Here is a 9,373-nt window from a genome sequence, read left to right as displayed (position 1 = left end):
TTTCACCTAAATCTTACACACTGGACCTTTAAAGAATAAATAAAAACACCACAATTGGTAGAGTTTAGGGATTTTCATTTAAACCAATTGTTAGCACAACCAAGACTACAACCATCAATATGGCTGCCGGCTCTCTTGCAAGCTGTAGACAGATGTTCAGTTGTTCCTGGTTTGTGCTGTTTCAAGTGTAAAAAATTAAAAGAGAATACAAATTTATATATATTTATATAAATATATATATGCACACACACACACACACATGCATATAACTTATATGTAACTAACTTATTTACTTTGAATGAGAGTCACAGTCATGTATTGAAGAAGAGGGCTGCTGGGGTTAAGTGGGAGAATCCTACCCCCTTGTGCTGAAAGTGTATACAAATCCATCTTATATGTTGCAATATAAGATTAAACACCCAGTAAATCATCTTTTTGACTAGTTTCCAATACACAGTAGCTTGTTTCAGAATTCTCTCAGAAGTGCAATTTTCTTGATAAAAGTGTTTCCATATTTTAATGCTGACATTTGTTTCTAAAAATATTCCATATAATGGAAACCCAGCTGCAAACATCATTTCATCCACTCTTTTATCATCAATGCATTACATATCTTAATCCACGTCTTCTAATCTCTATTGTCAAAAAGAAGAGTTTCCAAAAAGAAACAACTCATCTGCTCTAGCTGTCGTAGAGGAACAGTAAATCTATACAGAGCTGTGGAAGCCAAGAATGTGATGTCTATCTGTGGGTAAATTGAGCTTCTAAACATTTACTTAGATTTTTCGATTTTCACTAAGCAAGTAACTTTAGGAAACACTATTCTCCTCCTCTGTTTCATCATATTTGGTTCAATTTGGGGGAGGTTTTGATTCACTGACATTGCATTAGTTAATCTCTCCTGTCCAATGGAGTGATTCATAGCAAGTGTAGTTAAAATAAACATTATTATTTACTGAAGTATTGGTTTTAAAAATCAAGTTAGTTTTCATTAATACACAATATGTGTCCTTGGCCACTATTTTTCACTCATTAATATCGTAAAAAAATATGTTAATATTCCTATTGTGATTTAAACCATATTGTCCTGCGGTACTGACATTCAGTTAAACAGTTTGCTCAGGTTAATGTTAAAGAAATCAGTGACGAGCTTACCTCACAGCAGCACAGGGGCGGACAGATTCACATCGTCTTACACCGTCAGAAGGAACAAAGTGAAGGGTGGATCGGAGCTCGACTTTGTCTAACACCCAAACACTGACCTTGATCTCACACACCGCTGTCCTTCAGAGGTTTAAGGTATCTGTAGGGAGATTATAAGATGATAAATAAATGGCGTACTCTATTTCTTCATCTTCCACTTTCTAATACAAACAAAACTATCAAAGTCATAGCATTGTTTCTTTTTGAGATCATCACTTTAATATCTGATATTTTTGCATTAGGCTCTGTGTCAACGGCTTAACATTCAGGTGCCTGACGTTTTGGAAATGCTTTAGGATGAAATAGCAGACAGCACCACACCCCCAACAATAACATATCAAGGTGACACCATTTGTCAGTTCCAGTCAAGAGCTTAGCTGTCAAATACTGGCCTCACCTTAGAGGAGTGTGGCTGGGAGTCAGTGTGTCAGGACGACATGACAGCCAGGAAGGCGACACAAAGAGATGGAGATTTCCACAGGGATTAAGACAGCTGAGAATGAGAATGAGTCCAACAATGTCAAAGCAAATTCTGAGTAAGGTCCAATGGAACATTGCTCAGGCCCAGACTTCATTCTCATTTTACAAAATGAAACAAAAAAGGATTATTATATTTATTCATCAAACCCGGGACTCAGTAAATGTGCATCATGGACTCAATCCACTAGGAGGGAACAAAGGGAAATATTTTTTGAAGAAGGAATACAACTTTAATAATGATGAGGCTTTAAATTAAGGCAGGTTCCTATGTATACTGCACCTGTTAGCTTTCTTTCATCACGATATCACATTGTTCAGCCAATGCAGCGCCCTCAAACGCTGCCTGCCCTTGTCCATCAGAGAGGAAAAATCCAGGCAAGAATTTCACAGGGTTATCTTTGTTCTCAAGGCCAAAGGAAAGGGACTAGTGCCACGAGGACGGCATGAGACAAAGGGGATAGACCTACAGAGAACAGTGGTGAGTGATAATTCAAAGTCCTTGAACTTAGCTCTCACTTGGCAACAGCTGTGACACTTTATGACCCCCTGACCACCACTTGACATGAGGAGCCTTAAGTGAACTTTATCTTTTTCTTCAGCACTGTTCTCAAAAGTGAAGTATTGAAAGTGAAATAGACTCACTGAGTCATTCACCCTTTGTTTGGGATTTAACATAGGGAATCAACTGGTGCTGTTACCGTGAGAGAAAGCATCATCACTCTTTGACATCACATTCAAATGGAACATTTTGACGCCCTGCCCTCAGCTTTTATGATTTCAACTTTTTTTGGCTATCAAAGTTTTAACCCAGCCAGGTAACTAAGCACAGCTCATCTTCATCTTACCTAAATCACAATATAGAACATTAAGAACATAAAAACCTGGATTTTATACCCCAGGGCAGTGGTTTTAAAGTTATTAGAGTTGGCCTTTAAAAGTAAGAGAGAAATACCAAATCAAATTTAATTTTAAGAAATAGAAACCAAACTATGACATGTCAAATAATGACTATATAAAGACCTTAGCTAATAAAAAATATACATACAATGACGTGTTATTATTTATATGAATAAAATTGGAGACATTTGATATCAGCCTGTCCCCGATCCCCACCTCGTGCCCTCTCCTCCCTTTGCAATGTCCTCTCTGTGTTTATCACAAGGTGAGAGCAACAAATAGCAACAGTGCATCCTGCCCAATTTGGCTAAGGCTTTTTAATCTTTCTCCCAGATTTCATCCCATTTTTGTTGGATAAACAACCCTTATTAACAGAGAGAGGGCGGCTGTCAGTGACGGGGCTGATCACTTCTCTTGATTATAGGTTGAGAGTCAAAGGTAAGCAAACATTAATATTGATGTGTGGGATCAAACTGTGGCACTTTTAACCTAATAGGTTTTCAAAAATATGCCTTTTTGTCATTTGGTTTTGGTGAAGGTTTTTATGTGATATAATTTGTTTGTGGAAATACATGGTGATTTGATGGTAGCATCAGTGGAATAATGGGTTGAATAGTGAGACCCCGAGTGATACTGGTCTCCTTTACAGTCCAAACCACACAAGGTAAATGCCACTTTGACTCTGTTTGAAATATCTTTAATCATGAATATGGTCCTGCAATTTCAGTCCAGACTGAAATTTGTGCAGGTTTCAGATTTTTTTTTTTATAATCTCTCGCTCACAATATTTTTTGTTAAAGCATTTGTTTGATCTGTGTCTCAGTTAACTTAATGACCTCACTATAGTATATGAATAATGAACCACTGCAAATATTATTTCAGTTTATTTATTTGAGGAAAGACCTTTATGTCAGATAACACATTCTGACACCACTTATGCAAAAATAAAACCATCAGGAACAACAACTCCTCTAGATTAGTGAGTTTCTGTGTGACTGCAAAAATTGATCTGTGAAGTGACTGAATCAATTTCACTGAAAAACATTTCTCTGTCCTTTTTGGTAAAATGTATCAGAATTCATTTGGACAATCGTGGAAAGCGTACCTCTGCTGATTTTGAAAGTTGTGAGTAAAATCTCTTTCAAAATCTACCCTTCCTAAGGTAGATTCACCTGTCATCCAGATATTTGTATATATTCTTATTAGACATGTTGCTCATCACCAATAACCCCTACGACTACGCCTTCATCTCCCAAGTAGAGACAACAGTAGCATCCATCAATGATTCTGAAGAGCTGATGGCCACTGATGTGTCTTTCCGCCCTAGTAAAATCTAAATTTATAAATCAGCGTTTACAAAGCCCGGAATGAGATTTTTATCTTGCATTATCTCAATCAGAAAGCATTTATGTACTGTGATTCACTCAAGAAGAAAAGAACAGTGTGTACAAGCTGACTGGAGCCATAATGCATCGTGGTAACATGAAGTTTAAGCAGAAGCAGCCAGAGGAGCAGGCCGAGGCTGATGGCACTGAGGGTAAGAGACATGTGACTTGTGACAGGCAAGGTGATGACTTTGATGAATCAATGCAATCTTTCCATAGATCCTGAAAGGATCCAAAGGGACAAAATGTCGCCCAGGTGAGAGAGTATGATTTTTAGTTTAATTTCGAAAAAGTCCAGAAAGGTTCAAAGCAGTGTCTTGTTAGGTGAATTGTGCTGTTGGGGCATTGTCTAATGCAATGTATGAGAAGATGTTTCTGTGGATGATAATAAGAATGAACCACTCCCTGGACACCAAACAGCCTCGTCCGTACTTCTGGTGTGGACATTGCTGGATTTGAAATCTTTTATGAGAGCTTGAAAACAATACATCTATATCAAATGTAGTTTGATGACTCACCAACTAAGTAACTTGACTTAGTTTTATTAATGGTTATTGTGCAGTGTGAAAAATCTTTGAAGATGACACCCCTCTTGAATTGTTTCAACTACTGTTACTACTGTTTGTCATCCCAGCATCTAAAACATGTCTTCATTTAAAAGTCTAATGATGAAAGTTTTATTTAGCTCAGGAATCTGGTGGGAAGGGTAAAGGTGGTAGCAAGAAGACAGGTTCATCTTTCCAGACTGTATCAGCCTTAGATGGGGTAAAAATCGATTAGATAAATTAAAATATCTTCAGTTTAGGACCGTACATGATACATAATATTATGCTGCTTATTTTTGTAAATGGTAATGGTAATTTCCTGCACTTACAGGAGAACCTGAACAAGCTGATGACCAACTTGAGGTCTACTCACCGCCACTTTGTACGCTGCATCATCCCCAATGAGACCAAGACTCCTGGGGCCATGGAGAATCCCCTGGTGAGGAGGAAGGCATCAGGATCTGCAGAAAGGGTTTCACCAACAGGATCCTCTACGGAGATTTCAAACAGAGGTGTCTGTCAGGTATATAGATGGATGACTAATTTGAAGCAAAAAGCAGACAATGAAAGAGCCATTGCATGCCTGCAATGTGCTGTTATACAAATGGGCCTGAAATACATTTATTTTTTATTCAAGTGACCATATGAGGCAAGAAACATTATAAGTGGTAGGAATACAGACTCAATTGCTGTAGACTCGTCATCAGTCCTACAGAGAAACCAGTATCTGTGTCATTGTGAGCATTTATACTCTATACCGCCAATATGCATAGTTGGAGGTGGTGTGTGTGTACATCAAAATATGGAGACAAAAACTGAGCTAAACATGATAAGTTGGAGTAAATAAGTGGTGAACAACATTTACCTGTGTGTAACCACTGAAGTGATAGAGGCAAAGGGGGCTGAGTTTTGTGTGGGTGATGAGACATGCAACCAAGTGGACACAGTTGTGGTCTGTAATTTGTAGGTACATCAACCTCTGTTGCATGCTATGACATAAAGGGCCCGCAGATATGGCCGACTCACATCTTACCTATGCAGTGGATTCAACATGGAAGGATAAAATGCCACTAAATAATGACTCAAACATTAGTTTATGAAAAGTAATGTCTAATCTGCAGCCAGGTTACAGTAATAAATTCATAATTGCATAAAAGCTACCTTGGCCCTGTGACTGCAGGCATTGTGTCTGAAGGAAAATAGAGATCCAAGTCTCATTTACAAGTCTCCTTCAACTGGTTTGAGATCTAGAAACATGCTAACAATTATGCACTGTATTTGTTGTGTTTTTCCACTTTTCAGTTCAGGTGTTTCTTTTGATTAGGCAGCCAGTAATACATTTTAGTCAGATTCAAATGTTTATTATAACAGTAGAACAGGTTAGAGTTTGGCATCTAGGTTCCAACTTGATCACTCCCCCAGATATGATGACATAGATATGATGGTAGTGATCACTGATGAGCAAATACTTATAACCACCATCAGAGGCTACAGGTGGATGCTGGGGTGGTGGAGGGGCTGAAGAAACTCCAGAATACTGACAAAGGGAGTGATAGGAATTCCTTCTGCTTAAATAGACCACCTAATAAGGTGTGTGTGTGTTATAGATGATTGTGGAGAGTGAGGTATGTCACATGATGTATGTCACATGATTGGAGCAGTGCAGCTCGAGTTGACTGCCTGAACTACTGAAATTGTGTTTTATATATAAAAATGCCAAGTATTTTGATCCACTGAAAAAAACCTTTTAACAGAGGAAAAAGAAAGCAGAAGCCTCAGAGGGAGCCACATGTGAGGGATCCCTCTCCCAGGACAGACAGAAGTGCAATAGATGCCACTTGTAATGCAGAACATCAGAAAAATATATATTTACAGCATTGGTTAGAATAAACAGTTTGTATCAATATGGAAGGTAAATAAATTGGGGATTTTTAGTCAGTAATGGTAGAGTATAGAGTAGACAAGTAGACATAATGTATATCTTGGTGTAATCATAGTCCACTATCAGCTGCCCCCACAATCAGGATCCACCATCACAATCAGGTGCCATCATAGTCATAGCTGAACAGCTCGCAATGAAGGGAGGCAAGTAGCAGGTGCAGAAGCCCGAGAACAGGGTGAGTATAATTTGGATTTTTGGCAGCTAGAATAATATATAAAATAACTATGTGCTCACTGTGATGTAGGGGGGCATCGGCTGACTTTTGTTTTGATAACATTCTACCCCCTGTAAGTTAGAATGAGGTGGAAACTGAAAAGAAAAAGTCCTGTGATGCTGTGAAGAGAGTAAGAGTAAAAATAAGGACGTATAAAGGAGCTTAGTTATCAGGTAATAATCAATCTATATGAAAGCCTGTTTATGCAATTAGAATTATACTCACAGTAAAAAAAACATATAAAGATGTACTTTTTTTCATTTTATCTTGTATAATTTAGACTGAAGAAGACCGTAAAAATTGAACAGGTCTTCAAGATTTTGTGGACAAGCTGCAGCTAAAGGTCAAATCCTACAAAAAGGCAGCAGAAGAGGCTGTAAGTATATATACCTTCTAATTCCACAAACAGCTGTTTATCTGTTGAAGACATATCTCGCAAACCATTCAACCTATCGGTCTCACATTTGGCATGTGTGCTGTAAATTGCCTGAGAAAGGTCAGGGTCTATTTTTGTGCGATTTAAACATGGTAATTTAATATTAATAAAATTTGAATTCATTGGTGACCTGCGCTCCGTGTCATTCAGTGGTGGCGGTGCAGCATGCCTTCAGTCTGTGGACTTAGTTGAACATGTCTACGTCCTCGGATAAACTGTGTCAAACTGCAGGTCAAAATCTCCACCAGATCACTGAGATCATTTGTCAACAAATTGAAATGACTCGGACATTGCTGAGCTTTTTTCAGGGCAACAGTATATTGTAGAACTGTATAAGGAGGACTCACTATTGACAATGAGTAATTCCGCGAAGTCAGAAGTATACAGATACTGTTCATAGAGTAACACCATGTATTAGACTTTAGAATCTACCATATCACCAGGGACATTTCAGTTTTAGTGCCTTGTCCCTTTTACTGTTTATCAATGGATGGATGGATGCATGGATGGATCGACTTAATTGATTTTAACAAGAAAATGATTATTGTATTTCCTGAAAACAGTAGTACAGTAAACATATCAAGAAACAATAATAACAGTAATCTTAGTGATGAACTGTTCCTAATTGAGGTACTGGTTAACCTCACATTTTCTTTCTTTTGTTTCAGAAAGGACTCGAGGAAAAGACTTGAGGCACTTGTTGCTTGTGTAATGATGTCTCCCTAGGCATGTTTTTGTGTTTTCATATGTGCAAAACTTGACTGAAAATGACTTAAATTAAAAATGAGAGATGACTTAAAGAAATAAATATTTTCCCATTGGAAATAAATGTATAAATACACTAATAATAATAACAATAATATGTATTTATGGATCATATTTCCATTCCAAATCTATTTTGTCAGAGACTAAATTTGTCTCAGGACATCTTTTAGTCCTTTTATAGAATTCAGTTGAATTTCAATATTGACTGATCATTTTCTCATCAACTAAATAAAATAAGACCCAATAATTCATATATGAATTCTTATTACTGCCAAAAAAGTAAATTAATAAAAATAATGCAAATAAACATGGGTGTATTGTCTCTCGTTGCTTGAAATAAAATGTATATGAAATAAAATGTCTACTTGACTGAAGACAGTGTAATACCATGTTCACCCAGGCTAGTTTATTATATGGGTTCTTTTGTAAACTTTTTACACAATGATATTTTTGCTGCAAACTAATTCTCTGTAAGGGAAAACATAAATTATTCTATTTGTTATAAACCATAGATAGAGTTTTAGTCTTTTAAGTTTTTCCACCTCATGTTGAAATGTCATTCATTTACATGATCAGCAGAGGGCACTCACACATCCCATTTCAGTTTGGTTACACACTGACAACCTATCCTAACCCCTATCATGCTTACTATAATACATTCTTGGGAATTAAAGTGCAATGATGTTTTTTAGAATTTAGAAGCCACCTAACAAATTACTTATGAGACTAATGTCTAGTCTCTAGTGCAGCACATTCCAATTTGATTTGCAGTTCTTTAGCATAATAATATTTTTTTTGTGTATTATTATTGGAGAGAGAGTTGGGAAACAATATTAAAGCATCCTGAAAAATTGTGACTCATATTTTGACAGAAGTTTGAACACTTAAAGTGTTGAACACCTATCATGATATCTACAACATAATAAAACAAGAACCTCACTAATTATCAATCTTGCATCCCCTATTGTATTATTGTCATGTATGGTAGCAAGAATTGAAACAGCCTTCTACCCCTTCAACAAGTTGTATTTCAACAGAAATATGGGCATCATAGGGCATCCACTTCTTTTACATAAATATCTAATGTCTGAAGATCTATAGAAGGAATGTTAAAGCCACTAACCTTCATATCAGTTGTGGAGGTCACTTTTCTGTAGTAAGTATTGACATATAAAGCCAGATGAGGGAGGGCCATTTGGAACATAGAATTAAGACAGATGCCTGCAGCAGATAATCTGGACACTGTGTATTTTAGAGTACAGTCAAAACAGGATATTGATGTTAAAGTATTTAATGGCAAAAATAAATATCTAAACCTTTCAAAATCTATGTTTTCCAAAGGATTAGAAAAAATAGACAATAGCTTTAAATGGTCAACAGTACCTTTCTATTATTTTGCCATATCCTGATCATTGCCTCATCAGAAGACAAGAGATATGAGTCCACAAAGAGGTCCATAGTCTGAATGAGTGGAGAGAAGACGAGGCAAGAGACCCATCAACTCCT

General features: G+C 37.0%; 2 long non-coding RNA genes across 4 annotated transcripts in view; one reads left to right on the top strand and one right to left on the bottom strand.

Annotated features, from left to right (window-relative positions):
* LOC109640957 (uncharacterized) overlaps positions 1-9,373 on the bottom strand; it is a 29,643-nt gene that overhangs the window by 1,510 nt on the left and 18,760 nt on the right. Inside the window, exons 3-6 of one of the 3 annotated variants that reach the window (XR_011238718.1) lie at positions 4,884-5,001; positions 1,964-2,146; positions 1,601-1,696; positions 1,156-1,303 (exon numbers count right to left, since the gene is read on the bottom strand). This is a non-coding gene — a long non-coding RNA (uncharacterized lncRNA). Of the gene's footprint in view, positions 1-1,155; positions 1,304-1,600; positions 1,697-1,963; positions 5,002-9,373 lie in introns of all 3 variants that reach the window. The other 2 variants (XR_011238717.1, XR_011238716.1) reach the window with 2 other exon arrangements.
* Positions 4,926-8,979, top strand: LOC138405059 (uncharacterized). The gene is made up of 3 exons (XR_011238719.1): positions 4,926-5,033; positions 6,947-7,042; positions 7,771-8,979. It is a non-coding gene; the product is annotated as an uncharacterized lncRNA (long non-coding RNA).

This window comes from Paralichthys olivaceus, chromosome 16, assembly GCF_024713975.1.
Source record: "Paralichthys olivaceus isolate ysfri-2021 chromosome 16, ASM2471397v2, whole genome shotgun sequence".
In the NCBI taxonomy this organism is placed as follows: domain Eukaryota; kingdom Metazoa; phylum Chordata; class Actinopteri; order Pleuronectiformes; family Paralichthyidae; genus Paralichthys; species Paralichthys olivaceus.
Note: the sequence above shows the minus strand (reverse complement) of the source record. Positions and strands in the feature narration are given on the sequence as shown.